Raw genomic sequence first — 17,224 nt, forward strand, 5'->3', positions numbered from 1 at the left:
TAACAATGTCATATTTTTCTATAGAATTGTAGCTTGGATATTACTAATTGACATTTAAATATCAGGTTCCGTTATTCATTATAATATTACATTCACTACATATTCAAGATCTTTGATTGAAAATTTTTTCATGCGTGATTTTAAAATGTTAAAAACGTCTACAGTTCTATAATCACTAATCAGTAATTAGTATAAAATTATACAGCGTTATAACTACTGTACTACTGTGGCAATATAAGACATTTATTGTTGTATATGTTTTATTATTGCGTTTAAACAGAATACAATAATAAGTTATTACAAAATACCTGCCACTTAAACTATTGGCATGCACTGAGATTCAGGTAAAGCGAGAGACAAATCCTTAATACATATATTATACTTTACCCCCCCTGGCCCCCTGACCCCTCTCTAACGATTTTTGAGTCTTATCAGGCATTGTTATTGTTTTTAAATTTTTATTTAACTGTCCTTAGTATTTTTTTTTAATGAGTTGCGATTAAAGTATTAGATAGCGAAAACCTAACAGTATATCTTTTCTCATTTGCATAATGTTTATTGCCACGTCAAACACGCATAATCATATTGCACGGTTTCACCCACGGTGCTAAACTATTTATTAAAGACACCGATGTTAACAAATTATATGTACATCATAATAACGTGAGTATAATTAACTATAAACAACGTTTCTAATTACGTTTATGATTTATGAAATATGATGATAAATTTGGCATTCGTCATAATTAGGGCTCGGAAATTGTAAGAATTGCATAAATGTATGTATATCAGCTGGATTTACAGCAGACCAAACTAAAAACATACTCTAAATAATTTCATAATAGTATAAACACAAACATTTACACTATAATATTTTTTTTAATTTTAGGAATAAGTATAAATAAATATATATTTAATTTATCTTTTATTGTTTTTCAATTTTATAATCCATTATTGAAAGCAAATGCATTATTTTGTTTAAAATATTTACATGATGTACCTACCTTTTTTTTCGTTTTATCGAGTACCAGTGAGGGGACTGCTGTTAGCATTGCTTCGCTCTGGCTCCCATCGTTTATTGTACAACAAAAAAATAGAAAAATTTACAATTAATTAGTTGTACAAAAACTGTGCTCAAGCCAGTCACCCTCTAGGTTGTGTCCAACTAGTTTTCTCGACCCGGCTTTTCGCCAGCCAGTCTCAAGGCTCGTCCATCGCCGTTTTGCTTCACGGCCCAGCGCTGTTGGCCTAGAGAACCCGTGCACCATATTCACGATTCAGCCTCGGGCAGGGCAATCCTGGTTTCGTGTGTCTCGTCATCATCTCCTTCGTCTTCCTTCCTGGGCCTATCTAACTCTCTACTCCTCCCTTCCTTTGGTGACATGATGGTCTCGATAACACAATTTTTATATTCTTAAATAATAACAATTAATATTTTTGCTACAAAAATAATGTTTATAGACAATGAACAGTAATCAAAATTAAAGCATCTTTTTTAATAAGACAATTCGTGATATTCCTATTATTTTACTTTACGATAATACATTATAACATACTTACATACTTATAAGTTATAATATAAAGTTTTAAGAATAAAATATCATAATAAAAACATTATCCCTAATGCGGTAGGTATACCTACTTATTATTGTGCAACAGCAAAAAACGTATATTTAATGAAAGTATTCCCTTTCATGTTTATAAATTTATAATTTGACGTTAACTTTTTGACATTCAATGGTTTTAATATTCTACTAGTTATAAATTATTAATAAACTATAATAAAAATTATATATTTGATTTCTATAACTTTCTTTTGTTATTATTACAAAAACGAATAAGGAATAATTTTATTTTGTAGCATTATTTATATAATATTACTATTATGATATATTCACAGATATAATAAAACGCATTGTCAATTGTGACAAATAAATTAATATACGAGTATCATTCTAAATTTTCAGAATATAATTATAAAATATTTTAATTGTTATAGGTATTTATACATATAAATATATATATTTATTATTTTAGATACAATTTTTAATAAATATTTATATGATTAAAAGTTTGAATTTAAGCTTTTATTTTAGAATTTATTAAATTTGAATATTTTAGTTGCTTGTATCTCAACTATTTTTACCATATGGTGAAAAAAATACATAATTATTAATCACTCCTTATTGATATACAATTTTCCTATTTATATTTAATTGATTTTAAGTATTTTGATTGTATACGTAATATTTATGTAAAATACTGTACTATTGAAATACTAATAGAATTGTTTTTGTTACCTACCTATAAAAAAAACTTCGTTTATATATCGTTGGTAATTGAAAAACTTTATGACCAAAAATACAAGTCGTATAAAACAAATATAAATATAAAATGTATTACCAACATATATCATGCAGTTTGGTCATATAATATTGCCTTACTGAATAAAATATATTTCTTAAATATTAATATTTAGGTGGCTGCTCTCAGTATTTAATTAATAATATATTTATGCGATCACAAGCAGTATTTTATTATTAGATCTTATTGGTGTATAGGAAAATACACGTTGAAATCATTATACATGATCCATATATATTATACATGAAAGTATACCGTATGTCATCATAAACCGGATAGGTTACGTTTATACGTACGACGTGGCTATGTAGGCACAAGCATAAACCTACATAATAAGAATTATTTTTAAACACTTTTTAATTATTTTAGTTTATGTACTAAAACAACAGTAGTATTCAAATAAAATATTGTACGCAAGTATCAGTATAAAAAAAAAATGCATTATAAATGTAAACAGTAAAAAAGCATTTATTTGGTAAATGATTGTTATAAATGTCCATCGGGAACAACCCGTCGAGAATTTATCTACTGGGTCACGGTGTTCGGCTGACAATTTTCCCTAAATCGACTACCTGGGCACCAGCGTGGCCTTGGCCCCACCAACTCCCGCCACCACGATAGCTGGCCCACACGGTACTATTATGACTGCGTGCGTACAAATCAAACCTCCCTCTCCCGGATCCTACAATATCTCTCTTTCATTCCCCAGGATCCGTCCCCATCCCTCTCTCAGATCTTTCTCACTACTGTACTCCGTAGTTTGGCCACCCCTACCATGATGGCTTTACGGTGTTGTGTACTGTGTATATATAATAGTAATCCTTACCTTCTTTGTCCACTACTCGTGTGTTCCGTCGATATAACTCTTCACTTATATAAATTAATGGCCATATAGGTATCATTTTTCTGGCATTAAATCATTTAACTTAAATGCAGAATGCTCTTATCAAAAACCAATATTATATTTGACTGCGTTTTTACTGGTGTCTTATATCTATCTTGATTTAATATTATAATTTACGAGTGGACACGTACCTACACAATATAAAAACGTATACGCAATATTATATTCTTATTCTAAAATTGAGAAATTTTAAATGTACCCATAAAAGATGTTTAATTATTTACAGGCCACGCTAATTACGTATAACACAATACATGTATGCTCGTATTGTATACTTTGTCGATATGGATTATAAAAATATCTAGTGTATAATAAAAGGACTCCTATAATATAGTGAATAATGCATTTAGATGATTATTTAATTAAGTTATCTCAACACCTTAAGAAATATAATTATATAAGGGGATATTATATTAGCATATCAATAGAATAATATTAACATGCAAAATTAATTATAAAATGTAGAACTTGATATATCATATAATTATACTATTACATTCTAATTTATAAACGAAAAATTTTTTATGTGTTCGTTTATTTTTGAACTCGCAATAACAAAGATAAGTCTATGTCTATCTATACATAATATTTTTGTGAAAAATATTTATGGTCTTATAAATTACGAACATTTCATACTATTACTGTAAATCCCTACTCAATTGCGTTAGGACTGCAAGAAAACAACATTTTTGTGTTATTTAATACATTTTACCTACAATTATTACTAATAGTACTTAAAGTAATTTACTATAGGTGTTAATGAAACGTCTACATTAATTAGATTTTATTTTCATTAAAGTTATTATTTTTTGTTAATACTTCATAAAATATTATCGGTTGATAAAACAAATTCATTTTTTTAAATAATTACTGTCTTATAATTAAGTTTTTAATTAATTAGTCATTTCGTTTTTATAAGCATTTTTTTTTACTATTTACGTAAATACTTACGTGTATATATATATATATATATATATATATATATATATATATATATATTCCTGATTTTTGGTTATGGAAATGTGTACTATAAAATAATATTTAAGGCATACAAATATAACCATGCAGGTTATTAACGTGTATATATAATAGTACTACGGTTGTGGCATTTCATAAACATTTTAAAGTGAATTGGAATATTGGATAATATAAATTACTATTCATTTTTAGTCAAAACATGTATATAAGAATATTGAATTTAATATTTATTTACTCACCATATTTTATAGAAGTATTGTTCAAATTCTAACTTTTACAAGCCATATGAGATAAATAAAATATATTAAAAAAGGGCTTAAATTATAGAAATGTCAAGCTAAAGATAATATTAGAAATCTTTACATGAGTTGCATCGATTTTAAAATAATTTTACTGATTATTTTTATGTATTCAAACTTGATACAAATAATATGTCAAGAATTAATACCTATAATTAATGTTTAGTTAAACACTTCAAAATAAATTAAATATTTATTTTATAATAGCATCACTAAGCATTTAAATAATTTATTAAATTAATCATGTTGTTGTTTTTGAATCAATATGTTATATATATTCTAAACGGAAGGAACAAAATAAAAGTGTTTGATTTCAAAACATAATTTTTTTCATGTTTCAGAAAACAATTTTTTTGAACACAAAGTTTTTGCGAGGTTATTCAATTGATTAAAAGTTGAAAGAAGGATTGTACCTATTACAATTTACAATTAAATACACATTGAAAAATGAACAACAAATTTAGAGAGAATATAACAAACAAATAGCAATTCAACATTATATAATTATTATTAAACCATTCCTTAATTTGGTGCAGACAAATTTATCAGTTATCGTGATAATTTTTCAAAACTGATTAATATGACTAATAAGTATATTATATAACCAAAACGATCTAAAAGCTAACACTCAGTTCACACTGTATGATCTGAATATAATTTTTTTTCTTAATATTTAATTAGTATATTATTTAAATAGAAAATTGGCTCTTTCGTATCGTCTTATTTTACTATTATGATCATCTTCACTTAGAAAATACGATCAACATTGGATTGACTTCTATAGGTTTCCCCCGAGACCATTTTCAATTTAATTTTCAGTAAATTTACCTTTTTTTTTCAACGTCCTTGAGAATAATCTAGAGTACTCATTATTATGTAACAATAATACTTGTATTACATATAATAACTAAAAAGATTAAATAAAATCGAATATATCAATAAAAATGTTTACCTAATTCAATAATATAGTAAGTACCTATCAACATATAGATATTGTTGCGTTTATTTTACAACGATAATTATTATACAATATCAAATCATCAATACAAATTATATACAAATTCAATACAAAACATGTGCCATGGTGGACGGACGCCGGAGCCTACTACCAAATATATAAGTATATACGGGTGCATAGTCGAGATTTTTTTAGGAGCATTTTTAAGTTTCATATTTAAAAGTAACATATGAGTGGGTGGCTTTACATATTACATTCAATTTTAGTAATTGATCTTCATATAAATAATATAAAATATGAGATAGAAACACACATGACAGTATATTTTGTAGAAATCTGAAATTTGGTCAAAGTGGAATGTTAAAACTTTCAAAACATCCCCCTGGCTACGCTACTGATTATTATATATACACATTATGGTATGATAAGCAAACAACAAAGATGCCTCGTTCACTTCTCTGTATTGAGCTATACAATCTGTCGCTTCCTCTCCAGATCTTTCTACTCCTTTGTGATGCCTCAAACCATAATTTAGAATTCACCCAATAGCGATTCAGACGGAGACAGAACAACAATATTCCGAAGGTGGTCCTTTTTAGGCCCACACAACAAATACAAAATGAGCGAAAGGACCTTTTAACGATAGTCTAAATATTATAAACTCTGCACTTAGAGTTTAATCTCACAACGAAGATTAACAACATCAAGAACAACTTCTACCTATATAGAAATGTTCAAAATGTCTTGATAAATAAGTAACTATTATTTAATAGTATCTATATAATTTGAATTTTATATCTACGATATTAATCGTCTTTATTAATACGATATTAATCGTCTCTGAATCTTACACTTTTAAGGTTGGCTTCATTTTTGATTCGTAAAACGCCAAACCAATGTTTAGTAAAATATAGTTTGTCTATTAAAAAATTCTCTATGAAGGTTAATAGTAAATAAATATTTACTTATATTAAAACTATAATTATAGCTAGTTGTACTTCATGACTATGACTGACGTAGTGAATTAGTGACACATAAATCATAAATATATCTGAGTACAATACACGATATAATATTAGAGTACCGCCAACCGGATACCACTAACAAAGGTATACAAACTATTGCGTGATATGGGGAAAATTATCGGTCAAACACTATACCTCGAAACGTGACGATATCCAAAGTATAACGTAATAATAATGTACGACACATACATTACTATAAACATAACATATACGCGCTGTATAATAATATTATATATAATATATATGACATGTGCGTAAACGGTTCGTTAAGGTGTATATAGTATATATCAGCGGACAAAACCGTTATCGTGAAAAGGTCTTATTGGGATATAATATATCATCGCTATACGTAATGTTTTTAAAGATTTATACAATATATAAATGTGTATATCGTGTATACCGTGTATACCGCGTATACCGTATATATGTATATATATTTTTTTTTCTATCATTTCTCTTCAGCCTTTCCCGAGACATATATACCAAATTACGTCACTGAAATGTGTGTGCATAATACTATAATATAAATTTAGGTACACATAATAAACTGTTTCAAATCCCGTATCATAAATACAGCCGAACATCCAAGTATAATATTATAACTATTATGACTAGGATTTGAAGTTTCCGAGTGCAAATTCCAATTCGGAAAACGAAATACCGTTAAATCTCTAGAGATGTGTGTATAATATGAGCCAAACACGTATAGGTACCTACGCACACACTCGTCTATACGTGCTTATTACAATTTTCCAATTTGGCATTAAGATTAAAGGGTTTATCCATTGAGAGCCAGACAAAAATATTTAAAAAGCAATAATTACCTCTATTATAAACATCACGTCATAGTAGTAAGGATGTACTAGTTATTATAATTCAAACGATTCGTTCCTATGTATATGGATTGGCATGTTGAAAAAATGTTAAAGATTCAAAAATATATAATTTCGTCAAAAACGAAAACACCTAAACACCTACCAAAACATTTTTATTTCATAGAATAGGTACTTAGTCAAAAAAAAAAAAAATGCAAACACCTTATAGGTACAAAATACCATATGCTAAAATAACTCGATGTTGTTTTATTACCTACTAATAAACTGTCTACCACATATTATATTTGTTCTATAGTGACGATAAACAAACAAAATTGTATCAACAAATATTATAGTAATACAAAGGTAAAAAAAAAATTAAAAAATTTGACATAACGATAATCACATAATTATAATAATAGTAATTTATTTATTACTACTTAATCTATAACTATACTTCATTTTTAATTCGTATTTGTTTAAATAGATACAAAAAATATATTTTAATAAAAAAAACCAACTTTATTCCTAAAATAAATAAATCATGATAAAACACTTATTAACCCTTTACTATATAATGCCGAAATATTAAAATAGAATATACTAGCCACCGTTATAGTAAACTAATCAAACTAAATATTAAAATGTGATAAATTTATTCCATATATAGTTTTTAAAATGTGAACGACAGGTAATATTTACACAGAAATTGGCGATAGTAAATAGAACTTCAAGGCTTAAATCCCTGCCGTGTCCTTTTCCCGTTACTTTACATACATACTTTGAATTAAATATGAAATGGTCCTAATCAAAACTATTACATTCGAGTGGACTATTGACGACAGTTTTTGTGAATGTGTTACCATACCGAGTCAAAAACATTATATTTTTTATATACATAGTTATTTGTCAAGCATTCCCATTACTTTCTTTAATAGCTAGTTAATTTATTCGAATTCTACTTTTTGAAAAATTCCCAATTTTTAATATCGTTCAACGAGTAGGAACTACCTATATTAAGAATTGTTTAGCTGATGATTTATATAAGGAAAATTTATATCTGGTATGATCTATTACCTATAAATATCTTTAATATTGGTAATTATTATTGGTTGACGACTCAGTAGAAGATTAATATTATATAGATCCTGGGGTATACATATTATTGTCATGCATGCCGACGAACTGTATCGGCAGAACAATAAATTTAATAATGTTGAAAGTTAATGTAAATAAGTCCGTCAGTCATCTTTCTGTATTCGTTCTACTTCAAATCCTCAAATCTTTCATCGTTTGCAATCTTTAACTGTTTATGATACAGACCGAAAGCCACCTACGCGCCAATGTACCGAAATTGCCTATAGCCAGTGCCGACCAACAGATATGATAATATAATTATTAATATCATTAATCATTATAAATATAAATATATTTAAAAAAATCAATATATTTATTTACTATAATAAAAATATAGATATTTCCTGAATAACATATATTTTTTTATTATTAACTTAAAACCTCGCAAAATCACTAATATCACTGTATTTATATAGATATATCAACATTTGTTGTTAATATTAATCAATATTATATAAACAAATTAAAACCCCAAAAAAAGTCAAGAATAGATTGAAAATAATTTTATAATTTATAGTTCCGAAGAGTTAAATTATGATGCGTAAATTAGTTGATAAATTAAAAGTTATTTACTTATAGCGCCTACGGTTATAATTCGGTGAAATAAGTAATTATAAGATCATTATAATTATCAGAGTCATCGAAAAGGAAAAAGAAATTAATTTCTGCAATCATTGATAAATACTTCTGTAGAGTTCTTTCTCAAAAAACAAACTTTCAAGCAAATATTGAAAAAATATAAATTTATTTTTAGATAGTGAGAAGTTTACAAACGTATTATTTTAAGTATTTATTTAGTATTATAATGTTGTTAATTACTTATTTATATGTATGACGGGAAATTTATAATATTACTATTAGTAATAACAAAATATGATATCATAGTTTTATTGTTGAATAATTTATAATTTGATTGCCTGTACTCTGTAGGCTATAAAAAATGTCGTAAATATAATGTGATATTATAACAATTTTTAGAATAAAGTTTTTCAAATTATTAGGTTAAAATCGTTATAATTATTAGGTACTCAGTAGAAAAGAAGAAACCATAATAAATCGCCTCCGAATTGGACACACACACCTAATACACAGCTATACTTGATGAGCAAAGACGATCCTCCACTATGCGACTCATGCAATGTACTTTTAACGGTCAACCACATCATTACAGAATTTCAAAAATATAACCAGTATCGAAATCAATACCACATCTCAGAACAAATTTGTCAAGCACTGGGACCAAACCCACAGGAAATTAAAAGCTTAATTTTATTCTTAAAAAAAACAGAATCGTACAATTTAATTTAATGTAATCATGTAAATACTAAAATACTAACAATGTAATCAAAAAAAATTAGTGTACTAATGGCCTAGTTGTCGATGTATATTTCAGATCAATAAAAAAAAAAAATATTAGGTACATATTTATAATTAAATCATATATACATCAAAGTTCTGGAGACTGTACTGGGGTAATCAGGATTATCAACTCTATGAAATTTTCGTTGGCTATCAAAGGTTTAAGGTTTTACTAGAGAATATGTTCACCTTGTTCCGTTAAAATAATACATTAAATACAACACAACATCGACAATTTTGTATAGTTATATGTGTCTACATATTATACATTTCGACTTTTCGTATACTTAATTTGGTTTATTAAGAATATATACCAGGTTTCATTGATAAGTGTATTGTTATGGTATTTTAATTTACAATGAATATATATATAACAATAAATTATAATATTACTATAGAAGATATACCTATTCAATTTAGTAAAGTTATCTAACTTAAATGTTATTATTTAATATTAATACCTATTAGTAACCGTGACTATTGTTGTAGTTCTTTATCGTACATTTTTTTACCTAATCCCACCAAAAAAAAAAAAAAAAATTAAAATTTGATTATTAGATCCGTCACAGCCTGTATGCGTTGTTTTAACCGTATATATTATATATCCGAGTCGTCTCAACTTTATTGCGTAAATTTTTAAGTTATTGGTACTTACAGTGGTAGATATATCGTCTGAATAATTATATATAATTTACACGTAATAATATTATGTACGAGTAGCTTATGCAATATCGTTGGCCAATTATTGTTTGTGTGATTTAGGCATTTAGCAGTCTTGATGAGTGAATCATGTTTAAAATCTATAATCGGAAAAATATTCAAAAATGTAGAAGTTGAAGGAATGATCTGATGTGGATAAATAGTCGGTCACGAGGGGAGGGAAAATCCACGCATTGTAATAAAACAATCCATAGTACAAAACTGTATACTCAAAAGACAAAAACGTCTAAACTATGTTTATAAAAACGGGATGCACATTGCACACGCGTACATTGAACATTCTGTCTAGTATATGGAGAATACTAGAGCTGCAGTTAACTATTCACATACCTACAGAACTGCATTATATAGGAACGCATGTTGATGGTGGTGCAAATTTATACTACAATATGCTTGTACTGTCTACGCGAAAACAGATACATATTAGATCAGATACGTCACGTAGAAACTGTATGGTAATACAATATAATGTATATCATATACGTTGTATGACGTGTGTAGTAGTGGATTTATTTTTTTAAAGGAGCTCTTATATACAAACGCACACTCATGTATATAACACTATATATTGATATGGACCGTATATTATTACACACGAAACGTGCTGCATAATAATATGTTCCAATCGACGTACGTTACGACTCAATATATTATAACAGTATAATACTATAATAAAATACGGTACGATAACAGGCATGTTGGAGTCGTGTGTATATATATATGTATGATTGTGAAACGAGCCAACGCAAGACACTCTGCAGTAGAGAATGTTCGACGTATCTATATAGTATATTATTATCATCTCCAGTGGCAAATCTAGAGGAAGCAAATAGCAGTATAGCACCATAGTTCCCCCCCTTTTTAAATACAGAAGTTAGCTTAGGTTTTAGGCTGATTTTTATTAATTTTACTGATATTGTAGACTGTTATTTTGATGTAGTGAATTGTTGTGTACTTGTTGTCTTCCTTTGCTCTTACAAAAAATTAATCAATGAATCTACCACTGAGGCCGGATGGACACAGTGGTCACACAGTTGATTGTGACTCACGCAGTCATAGGTTCGAATCATAGCAAAGTGCAAAAAATTGTGTGATTTTTCACAATCGCCAATTTTTCGTGTTGTCGTCTATAATTACGACATCCAGTTTCTACAATTAGGTTCAGTGGGAGTGAAGACCACACATGTCTCCTCTTCGAAAAGGTGGTAGTATTATATCATGTATAATATGTATATATATAGATAGATAGATGATAAATAAATCCCATGATCTCCCTAATGCCCACTTGTGATACGCATTGACAAAGACTTTAAGGTCGTCTCAATGAACAAAAATAAATACAGTGAAAGAAAGAAAAACAAACTGAATCCACCACAGTCTGTATACCTATACCCGAAGTGGCATGATTTTGCCATGTATTAAAATAGTATGATATACATCGGTGGGAGAGATCTTTTCGTACATTTTACCACTGTTACCTCCCAAAAATGGTTGTATGACATAATATGAATCATATTTGATATTCATAACATCTTTATGTATGCATCTTTCAAGAATACAGATACAAATATAATTCCTCATAATATATAAATAATATTAACATGCAATAATTTATAAAATTATTTATTTCTATATTTTATACAAACTTTGGACTCTGAGTTTTAACCTCCTATATTATACAGTAAAATAATACAGTTATACATTATATTATACTATTATAGATTCGCCGATTGCAACAGATGTGCGTCGTCACTCCGCGATAAAATAATATTCGACCGCTCGGTGGGTATATTAATTTTTATACATGTTTAATAACCAATAATAACAGATATTATTATATATTATATGATATAATACGTTTATTACGATGTAACACAGATATATTCAAGGAAGCACATGGAACCCGTGACCCCCATTCGTTATATTTTATTATTGAAAGCTAATAGCCTCTCTTACTAATTAAATGTTATGTTTCTGTCTAACACATATGTGTTAACAAAACACATTTAAAAAAAAAAAAACTATAGTAATATATTATAGACTATAGAAGTTAGCTTGTGCTAATACAAACCAGTTAAAAAGAAAAAAATCACGAAGGGGGTATAAAACCCAAACCACCTTCAGTAATGATGCCCCTATTATTCATAACTAAAGACCGGATTTAATTGCATTAAAAACACTCAAAAATTGCATTATAAAATTATATAATTATTAATTGCACCAAAAATCGCATAAAAATTGCAAAATAAATTGCACTATAAAAATGCAAGTTGTATTTATATATTTGTAAATATTAATATTATATTTTTGAATTAAAATTGATGATTAAAATATACATCACTAAATTATTTTCATTAAAAATTAAATCTTTTATTACTTACTCTCGTTTGTACAACGAGAAACTACGTTCAACGTCAACAATCATTATTTGTGCATATTTAAAACAATTAAATAAAATAGGCGTTATATCCAAATTAACATTTGCTTTACCTGACATGACTTCATAGTAACACTTTAAAGTTTTATACCCTTCATTTTTTTCAATTACATACATACATTTTCCTTAATTTTTTTCCCATTTGGACTAGGGATATTTGTTGAAATATCTTTAATATTTCTAAAAATATCCATACTTTTCAGTAGTTTACTATTAGATTCTTCCAAATTTGTAAGATTCATGGATAACTCAGATAAGTGTAATTTTATGAATGCTAGACCACAATTGACTGTATTATCTTGTACAGGCTGTTTCAGCTTTTCGACACTTAAAGCATCATCTGTTAAACTTTCAATCACATTGTTAAACTTTTCTAAATTATTTGCATAGAAAAGTGCAGCGTTTAACCATGTCCCCTATCTTGTAATAATAGGTTCGGGCGGCAAAGGTATACCCGACATTTCTTTTCTGTGTTTATTCATTCTCGATGGTGCTTTTAGGAAAGCTTTTTTCCTAAAATAAACGAAATAAGTTACAAATATATTTAAATTTTAAATAGGTACCTATAATACATTACCATTGTTAATCAATTTATTTATGTCGTTATACAATTATCGAATTTTCTCTATAACTCTATTAACTGCGTGTGCCATATGGGCATACATGTAATATGAATTAATTTTGGAAAAATATTTTTAATGTTTTTGCTGCTTTGATCATAATATAAGTCCAGTATCGCTAATCAAAAGAAATACTTTTTATTTAATACCAGGAAATATTTTTAACGAGGAATTACTAAACTGACAAATAGCTTTTAATTGGTGGATTTTAGTTCTTTAAATGCAATTAAATATTTTTTTTCTAGGCGTCCCATCTAATTTACCAATTAATAAATTTGCAATAGACAAACCTAAACGAATATAATATGTTTTATTATATGAGAAATTAAAAAAAATTATTTATATAAACCTCTTAGATCGGTTGTCTCGTCAACAATTATATATAGGTAAACGTAATTATTTCCAATATCGCTAATTATTTGATCCATAACGCTTTTGTAAATATTTGGGATATAATTTGTTCTTAAAGTACTTTCATCCGGAATTGATATGCCAGTATGTTTTTCCAAAAATGATTTTAACACATGATTGCCCAGCTTATGTAAAGGGATATTTGCAGTAACAAATGCATTACATAAATCTTTAAAAAATACATTTCTACTATTCGAGATTTGAGTAGTAATGAAAAGCTGTTTTCTTTCTTTATTCTTTTGTAATGCATTTATGTGTTGAACTAAAATAATTGATTACGTGAAGTATACAAAATTGCAAAAAATTGTAAAAACATTAAAAATTGCAATAAATTGCAACATAAAATTAAACAGAAAGACAGTAATTAATACAAATCTTGTACATATTTGATCAGATTTGATTTATCTTAACTAAAAAAAAAGTTCCAATATTAATTTATTAAATCCGGTCTTTATTCATAACACATGTAGACGTCAATGTACGCGTGTGTAACATACATATTATTATCGTTATAGAAAACAACGATGCGGAAAATAAAACGCATGATAAACGTAATAAATCGTCGTGTTATATTATTTGTTTAGGTACGACAAAAAAAAAAATAATAATAATAAAAACAAAAACCCGCGTAAAAAACAATAAACGCACGCGTGCCGGCAGATACGTATCGCAGGTATCGATTTAACGCCAGTGGCGCGGCGGTGACGCGATTGCTGGTGATACAATGCGGAGTGGGTGTTGGTGAAGGGTGAATATAATGTTCTTTGAATAATGCATTATCGTGCGATACCAATTATATAGTAATAAAAACAATAATATGTTTATATGCATAATATTATTATGAACGTATCAAATTATATATTACACCATCTCAATGTATACATACGGTCCACCGCCGCCTCCCCGCTGCGTCTATATAAAATTGTGTATGTATGTTATATTACATATATAATAAAATATCGTATATTATATATATATATATAGGATGAGAGTTTACAAAGCGAGAGGCAACGTTTGTATGTTCCGGTGCAGGAGACCTATATAGGTATATATAATTGTATATAGAAGATTACTCGCATACTTGTACATAATATATATATAATATATATATAATATATATATACATATGTGTGTGTGTGTATGCGTCGTATACAAGGTTGCTCCGTCGCACATTTATTCGCGCGCCGCCATATATATATATATATATATATATGTGTATATATAACGACGTGTGCAGGCGCAGAAAAAGCGCGCTCGAGCGATTCCCGGGAGGATTTTACTACGACGGAGCTCGCGACGGCATGGCGCGTCAGGAGCAGAACGCGTAATATACTTATATATACACAGCCAAGTATATATATACTAGAGAGAGCGCATGCGAGTGTTTGTGTGTGTATATACGTTAAATATTACATTAGGATTGAGAAGGGCTGGCGGTGAATGAGGGAGTCAAAAGGGGTTGGGTGAAGGTTTAAGAGAAGAAAATTAGAGTAAAAAGAGAGAAAGAAACAAAATACCGCCGTAGTACGTAGTACTACTACTACTACTACTACTACTACTACTACTACTACTACTGCTACTACTACTACTACTACTATATACTATATACTATATAGTAGTAGTATTCCGGGAAACTTCCAGAGGGGGTGTGTACACAACATGCGCATCGCAAAGGTCGATCCGCCACCGGCGACCCAAAGCGGTTCCGTCGTTCGGGGCCCATAGGAAAATGCGCGCGCGTTCAGAGAGGGGGTAACTGCAACCTTTGTGGGACGAAGAATTGGTGGCCTTGAAGTGAAAACCCCGGCAACAAGCTTTTAGCCAGAGATCCCTATCGTCGATTTTCGGTGACAAACGCCCGCTATGAGTTTCAATACAGTACGCATAAAAGTAATAAAAATTACGAATAGTGGTAAAAAAAGCGTTTCATTTTTCTTATATATCCATCATCGACGACCCTTTTCGTACACTATATATGAGTACGTTGTATAGATTATAAATATATATATATTGTGTCTCTCTCATCGATATATATTATATATGTGTCTGTATACCCTCCATTACTGTTCCAACAAAATGAGTACGAGGGTTCTTTTCCCCAGATAAACAAATTTACATGTGTTATCCCCAAGGTTTCCTCCACCTAAACGTTTGAACACAAACCTAGGCATAATACAATATATATACATGTATGATGATATGTGAGTGAGTATGTGTAATCAGTTGGCGGGAGGAGATTTGAACAACCATTATTACAGCAGATGTGAATATAAAATTTGAAACCTACCAATATTGGAAAAGAAAAGGTTTTTAGAAAACTGTATTGATACACGCAGAAGACGGTAGTGTCGGTAGTATTACATATATCTTGTGTTTTGATCATAACACCAGCAGAAAGCTATCTAAACAAGCTTCATCCAAATATAATTTATTTAAGTCCAAGGCTATTGCATTTGGGATTAAATGCTCAGATACTTCTTTTACTTTTATAAACAAGAAAACAGAGCCGGAATTATTAATTTTCTACCCATTTCTGTAAAACTATTTTAATCGATTAGATATTCTAAAAAAAAATTACATCATAATATTTAATAGTTTATAAAAAATCAATATTCAACGCACTTGGAACAAAATTTAATCCAATTTGTGTGTGCTGTTAATCGTATCTTGTACTTTTACTTGTTTCTCTCACTTTATTTTAATTTGAACGATGAACTATGAATGTATTGATTTTACAATGGAGTCTTTTTTTGTTTACCCAAATAGATCTAGTAGGTAAGTGACTTTGAGTAAGTAGTCAAAGTAAAATATTGCAATAAAAACTACTTTTTATCAATAATAATAATAAGGTAGGGGAAAGAAAATAGTTTTAGTATTTTTTTTATTTTTTGAAAAATCCAATTTTAGGCGTTATTTATTTTGTTCTAAAATAATTAAAAGATATTAAAACATTTAGCATTTATTAAAGAAATATAATTTTTATAAAAATCATGAAACTATCATAATATTTTGACTCTGAGCAATTCATTATAAATTTTTGATTGTTTTTTATATATACATAAATATATATATATATATATATATATATATATAATATCTATCGATTAGAAACATTGCTCGATCAAAAACCTTAAAAACGTTTAAAAGGTATCATAATATTATAAACTTGGTTTATAATATCAAAAAAGTTAGTCGTC

At 28.2% G+C, this 17,224-nt stretch overlaps 1 long non-coding RNA gene and 1 pseudogene across 1 annotated transcript in view; one reads left to right on the forward strand and one right to left on the reverse strand.

Annotated features, from left to right (window-relative positions):
* The window catches only part of LOC149058763 (uncharacterized), a 41,059-nt gene that overhangs the window by 18,635 nt on the left and 5,200 nt on the right, over positions 1-17,224 (forward strand). The window lies entirely within an intron of this gene.
* LOC149058764 (uncharacterized) lies at positions 12,859-13,849 on the reverse strand (annotated as a pseudogene).

This window comes from Diuraphis noxia, unplaced genomic scaffold (genome assembly GCF_037042655.1).
Source record: "Diuraphis noxia isolate RWA-SAM2 unplaced genomic scaffold, SU_Dnox_SAM2 contig0002, whole genome shotgun sequence".
Taxonomy (NCBI): Eukaryota; Metazoa; Arthropoda; class Insecta; order Hemiptera; family Aphididae; genus Diuraphis; species Diuraphis noxia.